Raw genomic sequence first — 15,184 nt, forward strand, 5'->3', positions numbered from 1 at the left:
TGGGAGCAGAAGCGCCATCCACCAGACATGAACATGTGGAGGGCTGTGGGCATTTGGCAGGGTATTTGTGGAGAGTCAGTTAATCTATCAGTTCAGTTAAGAGAGCATCTACTGCCTGTGATCCTTCGAGCAACAAGGATTCCCTAGAAATCCAATCAACACTTTCCCTGGACAGCTTGGCTATGGCACCGAGGATGGGGAGAGAGAACATGGGAAGAAGGTAGGGTATGACCCTGTTGTTAGTCCACCCATGTTAGTTTTACAAGATACTTCACCTACATTATCTTAGTGGGGTCCAACCTTCTCAAATAGCACACGCCTTATTCAATGTCAAAAAATGTTGAGGATCTTCCACCCAGGGCCATTTACGTAAGAAATTACTAAATTACTAAATCACTCACAACATCCCTGGAGATGTACTATGTGTTATTGCCACTTACAGATGGGGAAACTGAGCCTTGGGGAGGACATGTGATTTGCCCAAAGTCCAACCACTGTTTGGCGGTAAGGCGGGAACATGATCCCGTTGCTCTGTCCAGTACCCTACAGTGAAAAGACCAAGGGCTTTCACCTGAGCATTTCATGGAGAAGAGCTTTTATACAAGCAGAGAAAGGAAAGGTGTGGCTTTAACGTGCTCCAAACACTAAGTAGAAGCTATTGGCAGTGGGTAGATTATTGTGGAATCAAGCATCCTTCCCAGAACACAGGCCCGAATGATGGTGCTAGTGTTAATTGGCTGAGACACACAATGGCCAGGGTTTGTGGCCAGGAGTAGGTGCTTCCCAGGCTGTGCAGGCTGAAGTGAGGCCAGGAGAGGCAGACTGGGAAGTCATCTCCAGAGCAATGGTACCAGGAAGGCGAGTGAATGATCCAGGAAATGTACATGGAGCAAAGGGGGTATAGATCACCTTTGTGCTCTCAGAGAGAAGGAGGGGCTGCTGACCAAGCAGAGATCGCGGGACGGGCCTTAGAATCCAGTGACCAGGTGGAGGATAGCGCCCTAGAGACAAGCCACGCTTCAGCAAAGGTGGGTAAGTATACCTCGTGCCCTGAAAGACCAAGAATATTCAGATGTGGTCCCAAGGTCTTTGCTGGCAATCGTCAGTGGATACTTCCAGGGAAAGTTTATTTAACATTCACTCTACAGTATTGGTTGAGCACCACTCTGTGCCGGGCACAGTGCTCAGATGCACCACTGGGGATACAACTGGGCATGGAAAGGAGCCTGCGCCTGAAGGAGCTTAGGTTCCAGTGGGAGGCAGAGGGGTCTCCAGGCTCTGACCCTTCAGTGCTCAGCTCTCCCCTGGCAGGAGGGGTGCAAAGCATTGTGAGAGCACTGGCCTGGGAGGTCAGTGGGGGAGCTTCCTAGAGGAAAGGAATTCGTACTGAGGCCTGACAGATGAATAGGACACAGCCATTTGAAAGGAGACCTTATGGGAAGGAAGAGCTGCTACAACACAGATGAACTTTGAGAACATTAAGCTAAGTCACAAAAAAACAAATACTATGTGATTCCACTTATATGAGGCTTCTAGAGGAGTCAAATTCATAGAGACAGAAGGTAGAATGGTGGTTGCTAGGGGCTGAGGGGAAGGGGGAATGGAGAGTTGTTGTTTGAGGACAGAGTTTTAGTTTTGTGAGATGAAAAGTATTCTGGAAATGGGTGGTGGGTGACGGTTGTACAACAAGGTGAATGGACTTAAGACCACAGAACTGTACTTTTAAAAATGGTAAATTTTATGTTTTGTGGATCTTATCACAATTAGAAATGAAAGAGAGGGAGAAAGAGAGAAGAGCATGAGGCCAGGCCCCTAGGCAAGAGAGAAAGGTGGAGCTCTGGGAACTGTGAGCCGTTCCGTGTGGCTGGCACAGAATTGTGGGGGTGACAGTGGTGAGGACTGGACAAAGGGAAGGAGTTTGAGGGTGGAAGTAGGTGGCTTTCCAAGGCGTTTAGAAATGAGCAGGAGGAGGAAAGAGTTGGTGCGAGAGGGTCAAGCAGAAGGGATCAACATATACATGTTTTTGCTAATGAAAAACGTGCTAGGATGAGAGGTACCGCCGTGCTCAATTTGGGGGCTTGCATTTAGGCAGGAGGCAGCAGCGAGCCGCCGGGCACCCCAGGAATCTGCCTACTCACCTGGTTCTTTTCCACTAGGCTGCAGCTGGAACAGAACAAGCCTTCCCGGAGAGCGCCTGAACTGGGGGGACCCAGCATTGACCAGAGCCTCTGCTGCCATGAGGTCGCCTGCACGTCAGCTCTCAGGGAGAAGACGGATTTATCTATTATTGGCTTGGATTTGTTCAATTTAAATTTTCTTACACAGGAAAAAGAAGGAAGCAAGGCTGTCCAGAAGGAGCACTGATCACATAGCAGTTTCCTTGTTTGAGTTCTGAAGAGACCAGGCTGCTATTTTCTTTTCTTGGCAAATTCTTCTTCCCCGGTTAATCACGAGGTCTGACTGAAATTAAGCTTTGCCTGACAGGGGCAAGGAAAAACAAAACAAGGAATGATTTCAGCCAACGTGGGCTTCTTCCCAAAGCAATTAGAGCTTGAATTTAAGCAAACAAATCGGATTGGAGGTTTTTCTTCCTCGGAAGCCATTATTCCATCAAGTGAAGAGAGCACAGAGCTGAAGGCTGCAGCCGAGGCTCCCAAATCAGCTCCACTACAGTCCCCAAATGTCACTGCCCACGGGTGGGCTGAGGACCACGGGAGGGAGAAGGGAGGCTGTTGGTAAAATATGGCTGACCCAGTTTTGAAAGTTTGCTTTGTGCCAGGCAAGCCTTGGTTAAGAGCTTAGATGTATTATCTCATTTACTCCTAATAACACTCCTGTGGATAGATGCTATTATTATCCCATTTCACCAACAAGGAAACTGAAGCCCCAAGAAGTTAAGTGACTTGCCAATGGTTAACAGTTAAGTAAATGGCACCAAAAAATCCAGAGACGACACTCTTAATGACCAACAACACTGATGCTCAGAGAAGAGGCGAACAAGCTCTGGGAATCTAATCAGAAGGCCAATCGCCTCTCCTTTCCAAGCATGGTCCTGGAGCAGCCATTTTAAAGCTATAAGCCACGTCAGAGATCCCAACAGTAGGAGGAAAAGAATAACCACACAGCTGACAGTTACAGGGCACTTACTCTGCTAATCTCTTCAGGGATGTCATTTAATACTTGTGGTAACCTAGTGAGGGTGCACCCCACCTTACGGATGAGAAAACTGGTTCTCAGAGAGATTAAGTATTTCGCCCAAAGTCATATAACCAAAAAATTCAAAATTCAAACTTTAGCCCCAAACACTGGGCTATAAATCCCTACCTCTAATTCAAAGCCATCATTTGACAAATGAAGACCTTGAGGTGCAGAGAGGCCACAACTGCAAAGCTAGGAAGCCTCTTAACCACCCCAGTCCAGCACTTTCCAGCACCCTGCTCTTTGGTCAGCCCATGACCAGTACCCTTTTCAGAGGGCCAAGAGGGGTGCTGTTCTGGACATGTCCCTCCCCATAGGGCAAGGGGTCTGCAGGACGAAGGAGAAATAGCCACCCAAAGGCTGCACCCCCTTCTAGACCACCCCGCAGGTCCTGGGACTTGGAAATCCCATGCCCAGATAGCCCTGAGTCCACGTCCAGAGCCTGTGCAGCATCCTCCCAGATCCATCCATTCATGGAGGGACCACACAGTCCCAGCCCAGAGAGGTGGCTGAGGGGAGGGTCTTTGCTGGGGTGCAGACATGCTGTCTGGGGGTGCCCATGCGTAGGCACATTAGGGACCCCCGTGGTGCAGGAAGAAGCTAGGGGTGGAGGGAGAAGGGCAAGCTGAGGGCTGGGAGCCAGGGGCTGGCTCTCCCTGCATCGCCACACTCACCACAGAACTATTAGGACTCCGAGAAATCGATGTTCTAGCTGGCCTTCCAGGGCCTTATGGAGTGGCCAAGCGAGGAGGATGGCATACTCCCCATGTGTTAAATATTGTATGTAACAGTTTATTAACTTGGTATTTAACTTTTAAAGACTGGGCCTCCATTTGTACTGATGCCCTAGACCCCCCAAATCTTAGAGGTGAGCCTGCCCCTGACTTCCCTTTCACTTTTCAGGTTCCTCTAATCCCACCCCTCAAGGCCCCTGTGGCCTCATTCCCTCTTGACAGACAACCCCTGCCAACCATGCTGGGTCCTCACTTTCTAGGACCGCCGCGCCCCTCCCCCCCCCACTGTGACCGACATTCCTCACAGCAGCATTTCCAGCAGCTCTGGGGAGATGCTACTCTGCTTTCCAGTGAAGGTGCCTGATTGTCCCCCAAGATTTTTCTGACACAACCAGCCGGGAACCCAGACCTCGGCACCTCCAGCTGGTGCTCGTGGAGAACCCTCAAATCAGCGAAGACTCCTGGTTCCCCATGAGGAAAGCCAGGTTAACAAGATTAGGCAAAATGAGAAATGTATTGGCTCAAGAATCTGTGGGAAAAACTGTGACCAGTAACTTAAAAACACCATCAGGACTGTCCTTCCGTCTCTTGTCCCTGGGGTGCTGTCTGTCCTCTCTCTCTGCAGACCAGTTCTCTCCACGTCACAGGAAACACGGCCACCACAGTCTCTAGGTTTGATTTGCAGCTTTAGCTCCACAAAGAGACTGACTTAAGTTCTCTTGGTTTCCAAGTCCCAACTCCCCAACAAAGGGACTTGCTGACGTATCTTGGGTCAGTACTTACCACGGCCCAACCATCTGAGGGCTGGGTGCTGGTTCCTTTAAAAATGGCTGCTCTCATAGAGCCACAGGGATGCAAGGGCCTGCTGTCACTAGGAGACGAAGAGGATGCCGGGTACACAGACGATGTTCTGCATGTCTCCAAAGGCTAGACTATTGATTTTCACTGCCTCAGACTATCAGACAATGCCTGTCTGCCTGCCTTCCCCTCCCTTCCTCTCTTCCCTCCTTCCTTCCTTCTTTTCTTTCCTCTTTCCTCTTTGACCTGGGTTTGAATCCTGAGTTTTCTGCCTCCCACTGAACCCAGGCTCCAGAGGCACAGAGAGGACCCTGTCCCACCTCCACCACCAACTTGCTGATGGGCCAGAGCGTATCATTACTTTATCCCTGAGCCTTCATTTCCTCAGCTGTTAAAAAGGGAGTGAGGAGCAGTTTGCTCCCCAAACAGGTTTCTCCCTCTGTTTGGGAATCTTTGAGCCTCCTAAGCAATCAGCCTAATTCATCGAGATCTCTTCTCCCACCTGCTTTTCATAAACCTTTAAACAGTGGATTTCTCTCTATTTTAATAAGCATTCATTTTTAATCCTTGATTTTTGGACTATTGCATTTAGGGTTTAATCCTCAGGGTCCTACTAGCCTGCCTCCTTGGTACCATTTTAAATTGAGAGTTCTGCATTAACGCTGTCTTGCTGAGGGCAGTGTTCCCTCCGTTAACTAATCACTTGAGGAAATAACGTCATTATATGAAGTCAGCGGTGTTCAAAACAAAACCCGTCTTATAAATCCTGCCAAGCAGGATTCCGCTACCTCCAGGGGCAACTTCTGACTGGTCTGACCCTGTTGGGAGCAGTGAAACATCTGACTTCTTTCTGCCCCGGCTCCTCTTTCGGCCCCTTTCCCACTCCTTCCTACCTCTGCAGCCAGAATCCTGCTTTCCCACCTGCCCTCGTTGCCATCAAAACGGGAGCAGGACAAGGCCAAGCATTACCCTCAGGTCCCTGCCTTAAAGTGGGGCTTGTGGGGTGGGGGGTGGGGCGTTCCCTGAAGAAATAAGTTTGGGAAACGCTGGATTGAAGACAGTTACTTGGGTTTGTTTACCCCAGTACTTCCCTGAGCCCTTAATATTCTCAAGTGCCTGGTAAATCCCCTAGAATGGAACAGTTTCTCAAACTCTCTTGTCCAGGGAACCCCCTTTTCAAGAGGCATCTTATGAGATAAGTTTTCTAAGGAATATACTTTGGGAAATGCTGTTTGTTTGAACTGCAACCCATCTTATTAAGGTATGCTCCATTCAGCCTCTTATGTGTAAGTCTTTTCTATCTAATTGTCAACTTCTTTTGCTTTAAAGTTTTTAAAGAGCTTCCACATCTCTTCTTTCGCCTCTCCCTCCCAACAATCCTGTGAGACATATACTATTTCTCAAAACTTACAGATGAGGGACCTGGAGCTCAGGAGGGTCTCCTAGTCCCAGGTGTCACCTCTGGGAAGCCTGGAAGCTGGCTAGGTACATTTGATGACTCCTGATGAACATACAAGGAAACTGAGGCAAGAGAGTGTCTTATCTCAGGCTGCTATAACAAAATGCCACAGACTGGGGGGCTTAAACAACAAACATTTATTTCTCACAGTTCTGGAGGCTGGAAGTCTGAGATCAAGGTGCTGGCAAATTCGGTTCTTGGTGAGGGCTCTCTGCCTGGCTTGCAGACAGCAGCCTTCTTGCTGTGTCCTCAGGTGGCAGAGAGAGGAAGCTCCGGTGTCTTTTTCCCTTCTTTTAAGGGCATTAATCCCATCATGGGAACTCCACCCTTATGAACCCCTCTAAACCTGGTCACCTCCCAAAAGCCCCACTCCAAATACTATCATATTAGGGTTAGGGCTTCAGCATATGAATTTGAGGGGGACACCAACATTCAGTCTCTAACAGAGAGGTAACTTGTTCAGGTTCACAAGCAAGAAGGTGGCAGAGCCAAGTCTGGGACCAATGTCTCTGGATTCCTGTGTCTGTCTTCTTTGTGTATAAAGGACAGCTTGAGGCATCATCAGCCATCAGGCTGGGAGAATGTGGGTGGGAAGTTGGCAGGAAGGGAGGGTGGGACTGGATGGGATTTGGGATGCTGCTGGCTGGCATTTGAGCAGGGGCCCAGGGGAGTCTGAATCTGCCCTGCCAATAACCTCTTCTCCCATTGAGATCCCGGGGGGGGGGAGACACGCAACAAGGAACAATGGAAAAGGGAACCAAGGTGCCGTTTTATTGTTAGCTGAGATGGCTGTTGGTCCCTCAGATAGAGTGCTCCAGCAAACTGAGCTGGGGGTTATTATAGACTCAAAGCCTGAGCAGAATCTTCCCTCCTCCCATCCAAATTTTACCACCAGGATTTGGTGAGCTAAAGGGACTGGTGTGAGTAACCCCACCATGAGTAATGAAGTCTAGTCAGGATCCCGGTCTCTAATCAGTGCTATTAGAGGAAGAGGACCGTCTTCTCTCTTCCTGTCTAGGACAACCCAAACTAGCACTGCTTCGCTAAGCCTAAGAACACAATTTGTTTGCCTTTTTAGGATGCTTTGGTAGAAGGTAGGGGCCCATGAAGGAGGGACTGTCATCTTTTCTCCACTCTAAGTTCTCAAGAGAGGCTGACTATAGCTCCTAGAAGCTTGATCAGGCCCTTCTGAGATTCAGAACGGGGGCAGGATCATTATTCTAGACGCTGGAGGCCGCTCTGTCCAACCTGAATCCCGAGTACTCTGGGACCCTCCCTGAGGCCATCCTCTACCCCTCGTACCTCATCCCTCGTACCACCCTCTGCCCCTGCTGATCAGGTTAAACCTGGGCCCGCTGTCCCCTCGTCCTCAGCCTCAAGATCCCGAAGAGAATATTTTGTAGTTTAGATGCTAGTCTGAAATAATTTGACTGGTTTGACATCTCACACCTTTCCCCACCTCCCGTCCTGAAACGCACTGTCCGGCCTCCTCCTTCGCTTCTACCTCTTGTCATGGCGACTCTCGTGAAGAAAGATGTCATTTGTGTGCATCTTTGTTATCATCAGAGGTGTTACTAAAGGCTTAAAAATTTTAATTACTGGTTTAATTTTCCTAGATAACAACAAAGCAAGCACATTTTATCTGGGAGGTTTCTCTCTGGTGAGACATAGACAGGAGAACATCGCCAGAAGGATGTAGGCAGTATTTTTTCTAATCCCCTGTGCAGCACTGTAGTGGGCTGAATAATGGCCACCCAAAGCTGGCAAGTTCTAAGCCCTGGAACTTTCAAATGTGACCTTGTTGGGAAGTGGGTCTTTGCAGATGTGATTAAGTTCAGGATCATGAGGTGAAGAGATTACCCTGGATTTTTCCCATGGGCCCTAACTGCCATCACAAGTGTCCTTATAAGAGAGAGGCAGAGGAGATCACAGGGACACATAGGGGAAAGGTGATGAAGAAGGAAGAGAGAGACGTGACCACAAGCCGAGGAACACCTGCAGCCACCAGAAGCTGGATGAGACAAGGAAGAATTCCTCGCAGAGCCCTCAGAGGGAGCGTGACCCTGCCAACAGCTTGATTTCAGACTTCTGGGCTCCAGATCTGTGAGAGAATAAGTTTCTATTGTTTTAAGCCCCCCAGTCTATGATTATTGGTTACAGCAGCCTCGGGGAATGAATGTAGACACTAAGGTTTCTAGACTGCAGCACTGTTTTCCTTCTCAAGAATGTGAGATCTGGCCAGTGCCTATCTGTTAATTACTTCATTTGTTCATTTAATTAACATTTAATTTACGTGTCAGGCTCTGTGCTAAGTTCTGGGGACACAAGTAGGATTAAGAAACCGTTCCTGTCCTCAGGAAGCACATAGTCTAGTGGGAGAGAGAAATATAAACAGATCGTTATAAAGTAATACTTTAAATACAACAGGACAGATGCAAGAGGAGCTCCCCAGGGGGAGCTAACAGGACATTGTCCGGAGGTTTGGCCAGGGTTCTTGGGGACAGGAAGGGCTGGGCAGGCGGAAGATAGACAGGTAAGGGCCGGTGGGAGGGGGTGCGGGGTGGTCTGTGTGGTGCACTGTGTGTGTGTGTGTGTGTGTGTTTGGTACGAGGTGGGAGATGAGATGTGTGTGTGAGTGTATATGCACATATATGTACTCCTGAGGGTGGGAGGTTGGAGGGATGGTGGGCAGGGCTATTGGCCAGGGAAACAGGGTATGGGGCACAGAGCGTCCCTCGGGGTCATTCCTTCCCCATTGGAAACCACAGCTCTGCTCCAACATCTCTGTGGAACTCCAAGGAGGGGCTATTCACTGTCTTAGAGACGCTCTTCAACAAGCCCAGGGCTTCCCCAACCATCCGCAGGAGAACAGCCTCAGACTGAGTGACTGCTCTCCTTGGTTGCCAAAACTGGCTATGATACCCCAACCTCTCCTCTTAAAAGAAACTGGGGATTTATTAGCTTATGTAGGAACACGATCTGTGTGAGCTTCAGGCTGGAGTTGGTCCCAATGGCCAATGGCAGCCCCCAACCCCGTGCATGCCCTCCCGTGCCATCATAAAACAAACCAAAATCGAGACTGGCCGTACGTGGACTTCTATTTCCAATCCTATTATTCCAAAGAGGTTTTCGTGTCATGCAACTTTCCAGTTTCTGTGGGAAACGAGGTTTGACAGTCGTTATTGGCTAAAACTCTGGATAGCACGTGAAGGGGGAGGAAGTCAATTCTTGGCTGCAGTTGATTCAGGAGGGTCCCAAGTAGGAAACAGGGTGGGGCAATGGGGCAAGAACCAGCAACACAGATGGACAGAAGGGAGGACCCAGGACACTCGGTGGTCCTTTCTGGTGTTGATGCTGGTGACTGAAACAGGTGCCTCTGATTCCCAGGGCCTGTTTACTCAGTGGGACAAAAGACAAGTGTATTAAGACCAAGATAGGAGAACGAGGAGAAAACCATCTTCCTGTGACCCACGGAGCACTCAGCTCCGGACCTTCACTCCCAGGCTCTTGTGGGATGTGTACAGGCCCTAGAAATAGTATACTGCTCCAGTTCACCACTCACATTACTGACTTTACATGTGCCAGAGTCTTCTTCAAATGCAGCGTCCGTTGCTTCCTTACCCTCATTCGCTACAACTGCTCTCAGAAATCACAGCGATCTCTCTGTGGGTAAGTCTAGTGAACACTTGCGCCTCGATCTCTGCTGATCGCTCTGTAGCACTGGCCACTCCTGATCTCTTGCTCCTTCACCTTCTTCTCCCTTGGCTTCTGTGACCCCCTCACTTGCCCAGTTTTCCTTCCAGCTCTCCAGCAAGTCTTTCTGTTTCCTCTGACAGCCTTCCTTCTGCCTTGCTTGTTGAACATCAGCCTTCTGAGGGTTTCCATTCTGAACGTCTATTAGTCATTCAAGAAATATTGACTGAGCACCTGATAAATTCAAGTCCTCTGCTAGGCTCTTGAGCAATAAAAAAAAAATGAATAAAACTGAGCTCTGTCTTCCCACGTGAGTGGGTGTGGCTGAAAATCGAATAGAAGAGGGTGCATGTAATTTAGGGGGCTTGGGAGCATGCAGAGAGGGCACTCCCCACCCCAGGGCTCTGTGCATGGCCCACTTGTTTGTTCACACCCAGAGCTCGGGGCACTGTCTCTACTCTGATTGGCAGACTGGGTTTCAGCTTGGGTCACTTTCCAGACTTTCACACCAGGCAGCCCAGTGCTCACTGGCTCTCTGCAGACACTGCAAACTGAACATGTGCCAAGGTGAACTCGGTTCTCCCTCACCCCCCTCTCTCTCATCCTGTGGGTTCTCCTTCAAGGAATGGCACCATTTTTCACCCCGAGACCAACATCAGAGGGGCCGGGAAGTCAGCCTGGACCTGCCGTTCATCTGGAGACCACCCCACAGCAGGGCCAAGAGGAGCTGAAGCGAAGACGAGAACACTGGGGCTCAGGGGTGACAAGCCTTCTGGGGCAAACTGTGAGGGCCAGAGAGCTGCGCTGGAAGAAAGGAGTTTGTGAATTGCTCAGGTTATTTGTGATGATTTCCAGTGACAGGAAAGGAATAAGAACTCCCTGCTTCCCTCCATGGGATCTGGGAGGTTCTTAGCATCTCAGCCCATCCTCATTTTGTGCGACTTTGAGGATTACCTGTTACCCATGGACTCCTAAGGCTGTGGACCAAGCACTGAAGAATCACTTCCTGGCCAGTTTCCTCCATGCCAAGCGGGGGTAGTGCATATGCTCTGGGACGCTGGGGAGAACCAGGGAAAGGCATTACACTCAGGCAGACGTCTCTAGCTGAGTGTGCCAAGCATCCTTCCATTCATCTGGGAGCAGCAGCCCCTGTTCTGAGACGTACTCCTCCCTCCACTCCCCCCATGGCTTGAGAGGGAGTGGCCGTGTTCCTACAGAGCTCACCCCCCGGGCACAGTGTGGCCCCGAGGAGGGCCCCCATCACAAGTTTTTCCCAACTCCTTGACGCAGGGAAGTGTGTGTCAGGACAGTCTGCTGGAGGACTTCCCGCCCTGCCCAGGAAGCAAGTTTGCAGGGGGACAGCAGACACCAGCAAGCCCGGTGGAGAGGTGTGCCATGCTCACCACACAGTCCTGCTGTTCTGGAAGCCCAGTCACCCCAACTTATCCACAGGCTGGTTATCCAATGCTTCTTGAATTACATGCAATCACTCTTCCTATAAACTCCCTTTTTGAACCAAAGTACTTTAAGTTGGGCTTTGTACGTTTGGCCTTCCTACAAGAGGCCTGAGTAGCATGGTGAAGGCAATGTCTCCTCCTGAGGCCCCAGGCTAAACCCTGCGGCGAGGGATTCCAGATAGGGGAGCACTCGTGGTGAGCGCGGCTGGAACACGTTGACTGTGTGTGGGAAATGTGTCGACTGGTTGTGTGCAGGACACACACCCACATTCCATTAAAACTTAGCAATTGTAAAGTAGAAGTCGCCTATTCTAGGTTATATTTTTGTGGCTGTTAAGCAGTGAGACTGTTTACTCCTAGACGTGTATTATCTACTAATGAAGGAGCGTTTATGACCCTAATCACTAGACGACCCCCAGAGCGTTTATAAAGATGTAGTTAACAAACACATTCTACAAAATTTATATAAACCTTTTGGTTGATGGGCCACATTTATTTTTAATTTAATTGTATATTTTTGCTGAGGAAGATTCGCCCTGAGCTAACACCTGTGCCAATCCTCCTCTACTTTATACGTGGGACACCACAGCATGGCCAGTGAGTGGAGTAGGTCCACACCTGGGATCTGAACTTGCGAACCCGAGCCGCTGAAGCAGAGTGCCCAGAACTTGAGAACTTTTACCATTCGGCCATGGGGCCAGGCCCAATGGGCCACATTTAATGCTACTTTCTGATATGAGTGGATACAGGTGCTGTCTAATGAGAATTATTCGACTAAAAGAAAACCATATTCTAATTCCTCTAATAGAGCTAGCCTTTAGGTAAAACACTTATGTATAGAATAGCTGTAAAATGTCCAAAATTCTCAAACAAAACTTACTTTTACAAAACTTCAAAAAGTATTTGGCTGATTATATCAACCAAATGAAGTGTATAATCCTTGATTGTATCCTGGATCCAAAAAATAGCTGTAAAGGACATTTTGGGGACAACTGGACCTGACAATACTCCTGTGCCAGTGAGCAGTTTCCGGGGTGTGATAATGACTTGGGGTTTGGAGAGAGGAGGTCCCAGTTCGGAGAAGGGACGTGGTAAAGACGCAGGGTGACTGGTCAGGTGTTCACTGCACCTTTCTTTCAACTTTTCTAAATAAAAAGGTGGGGAATTAAAACACAAGTGCTGCTCTGGTATTGTTGTTCAAAAAGAAAGAGATATTATTAAAGTGAGTCTTTCAGAGAGGTTCTTTATATTAGTAAACAAGACAATTTATAAATCCTGACAATCACCACATCTTGGGGACTTGGAAAATAGTGTCCTCTGCTTAGGGACTGTAAAGTCGTGGTTCTCCAGAGACATTTTTGGCACCATCTGGCTTTCAGAACATTCTCAGACCTGGAAGTGGCCAGCAAAGAGATAGCCCTGAGCACCCAGCGATAATAAACAGACTCTGAGTTTCCGCTAAACCCACTGGGGCTGGTTGGTTCACGAAGCAGGAGGAAAGGCATGCTCTGACTGCTGAAGTCTATTTAAAAAGCCACACTTTTCACAGAAAACATGAAAGAAAGGAAAAAAAATTGTTGTGTTTGTGCGTGTGCAGTGGTGGGAGGTGAGGAGTAAACAGTGTGTGCTGATATTGGAGAAGAAAACTAGCAGGAGGAGCTGGAAGGTGGGGCGGCCCTGCACTCACGGCACTGGTAAACATTTGTCAGGTGCCTGCTCAGCGCCAAGATCACCAAACAGTGCACATGTAATTCCCTTAATCCTCACAACCACTTTGTGGAGGGAGAAACTGATCATACAGAGGAAACTGGCTGGGGGAGGTCAACGCCAAGGCTGATTGTACAAAGTGAGCCAGAATGTAAACCCAAGTGTGTTTGCCTTAAAAGCCATGCAAGCACTTAATTTGCTATCCAGTACTGCTCCCTAACTCAGCTGGAGCCAGTACTGGGTACATGGGGGGTTGTTTCACGATTCTCTGTTCTTTACTTATTTTGTTTTTAATAACGAAAAAAGCATCAAAAAGGAGCACACTTGCAGGAAACCTCTGGGATGGGGCCTGTGTGTGTATGGAGGATGTTGGGTGAGGGGTGGTGGTGAGGCAGGGAAGGACCCCCTAAAGCAGCAGCTGCAAGTGACTGCTGCCATTCTGTTGACTGCAGAGGGGCTCATTCCCAATGCGATTCAAGCCTTAAACGACGAACACAGAAGCCAACAGAACAATGTACACAGACCTATGGAAAGGCACAGCAGCCATTTTACAACATCAATCCCCCAATTCCTCTAGTGAGGAGCAAAAGGAGAGGTATTTGGAGTTGGGTAACTGTGAGTGAGAATTGAACACCTACAGCCAGTGAGAAAAGGCTAAGTACAGAAAAACGTAAATGGATGGGCATATATCAGTTTATCTACAGATTATAGATAGCATCGATGCTCAGAAAATGAAACTTCAAATGCTGAAGGCTGAGACGTCAAAGTTATAACACAGGACACATCACATATAGTCAATAATAGCCCAGTGGTTCTTCAGCTTGTACATTAGACTCATCTGGGAAGCTTTTAAAATCCTCATGCCCAGATTCCATCCCAGACCAACTAAATCAGAATCTCTGAGGGTGGGTGTATTTTTTTTTTAAGCCCCTGGGAAATTCTAATATGCAGCCACAGTTTGCAAATCACTGTTTCTAGTCCAATATTCAATGAAAAGGCAAGCTTGTTTTTTGTTTTTTAAATGAACAATAGCAATTGTCTAACAAAAGCATCAAGAAACAACACTCACCTTGATTCCTTCTGACGCGCTGGTATTTTCTTTGTCTCTCTCCCTTTCTCTTTTGAAAAATACTGGTCTCTACCAGGTATGAAAACACTGGATTAAGATTATGTATTTAGTAAAGAAAAGCTTTGGTGTTTCATAATAAAAGCATGGGTTTAGAAAAGTAGATACAGCCTTGTGAAAAAACAGCAAATATTCACATGGTTGAATTTTATGGATAATTCCAGAGACCAGACTTTAAGTTCTCTCATGAAGAGTTTTTAACAATGATGAGAGTGGATTTTGACAGTGCTGATCAACTTTTACACCTGGGTAAGTTCACGCTAACGTTTATCACTCTACTACCACAGAGAGAACATGGGCTTTGGAATCAGATCTCAGTTCTGATTAACCTTTTAACTTGGTCAGACTGTGTCTTGCACCCTATTTTCCCACCTATAAAACAGGGGAAATGATACCCTCCCAAGAGGATTATTGTGAAGCCTGAGTAAGAGCGCCCAGCACAGCACTGGGTCATGGGAGGGCATTCAGTAAGTGCCTGTTTACTTCCTTCTCTTTGTGTACAATTTTAAAGTTCAAAGTCACTTTCCCTAAAGCAGACGTTCTCAAGGGGCAGGGGTCATTTTTGGTTGTCACAACAGGGGCATCTAGTGGCATCTTGTGGGTAGAGGCCAGGGATGCTGTTAAACATTCTACAATAAACAGGGCAGACGTCCCGCAACAAAGAATTACCCAGCCCAAAACATCAATCAATAGTGCTGAGGTTGAGAAACACTGCCCCGGAGGAATCCACATCAGAGAGACAGTCAGCCAAGGTCACGTTTTGTAGGCTTGGATGAGAAAGTGGAGATCTGGAAAAGTTGAGTGATCTGCCTAAAAACACAGTGCTTGGGGTGTGTGGGGTGCTGGGGGCAGCACAGTTTGAACCCTTGGACATGAAACCAAATCTTTTCCCACCCAAAAATGTGCTCTTTCCACTGTAGCATACTGCCACCTGTCCTTAAGCAGAATAAGACTTGTTAAGGAGCCAATGCTATACTTCAACTCAGAAAATAAAACCACCAGTGACTGGAAA

This window comes from Diceros bicornis, chromosome 9 (assembly GCF_020826845.1).
Source record: "Diceros bicornis minor isolate mBicDic1 chromosome 9, mDicBic1.mat.cur, whole genome shotgun sequence".
Taxonomy (NCBI): Eukaryota; Metazoa; Chordata; class Mammalia; order Perissodactyla; family Rhinocerotidae; genus Diceros; species Diceros bicornis.